The sequence below is a fragment of the Cornus florida genome, unplaced genomic scaffold (genome assembly GCF_030987335.1).
Source record: "Cornus florida cultivar Cherokee Brave unplaced genomic scaffold, ASM3098733v1 CherokeeBrave_3.0.0_Hap2_Chr05, whole genome shotgun sequence".
Lineage (NCBI taxonomy): Eukaryota > Viridiplantae > Streptophyta > Magnoliopsida > Cornales > Cornaceae > Cornus > Cornus florida.
Genome location: NW_026775575.1, coordinates 40,275,813 through 40,276,539, shown reverse-complemented (window position 1 = coordinate 40,276,539; position 727 = coordinate 40,275,813). Strand labels below are relative to the sequence as shown.

Genomic DNA, 727 nt, shown 5'->3' with positions numbered 1-727 from the left:
TTGCCCCCATTTAGAGCACATCACTATAAGATTAAACTGCAAACCATTCAAATGCTTCCTAACTATCATGGACTTCCAAGTGAAGAACCTTACAAGCATTTGGATGAGTTTCTTGAAGTGTGTTCCACCGTAAAATACACGGATATGCTAGAAGAAGTTTTAAGACTCAAACTTTTTTCCTTTTACCCTTAAGGACAAGGCAAAATATTGGTTCAATAATCTTAGACCTTTTTCGATAACTTCTTGGGCAGAAATGCAACAAGAGTTCTTAAAGAAGTAATATCCGGTTTCGAAGACCAATGCCATGAGAAATTTCATTCGTGAATTTTCTCAAGGGGATGGGGAGATGTTTCATGAGGCATGGGAAAGGTTTAATGACTTGCTTAGGAAGTGCCCACATCATGACATACCTAAGTGACAACTAGTTCAATATTTCTTTGAAAGTTTACCGGATAATCACAAGGGTATGGTTGATGCATCTATGGGTGGTTCTTATCTTGACAAGCATGAAAATGATGTATGGCAATTGTATGAAAACATGAGTGAGAATTCAATGCATAGATCTTTGCCCTCTAAAAATGGTAGAAATTTAGGTGGAAGGAAGAATGTTGGCTTATATCAAGTTGACAATTCCAATGACATAGCTGCCGAGATGAAATCTTTATCTCAAAGGCTTGATTAATTCTTGATCAATAAAAATTCAGTGAATCAAGTATCTTCCTCCCCT

At 36.7% G+C, this 727-nt stretch overlaps 1 pseudogene; it reads right to left on the bottom strand.

The window, feature by feature from the left end:
• Window positions 1-310: 310 nt before the first annotated feature.
• On the bottom strand, window positions 311-408 carry LOC132310796 (small nucleolar RNA R71; annotated as a pseudogene).
• Between the last annotated feature and the right edge of the window lie 319 nt (window positions 409-727).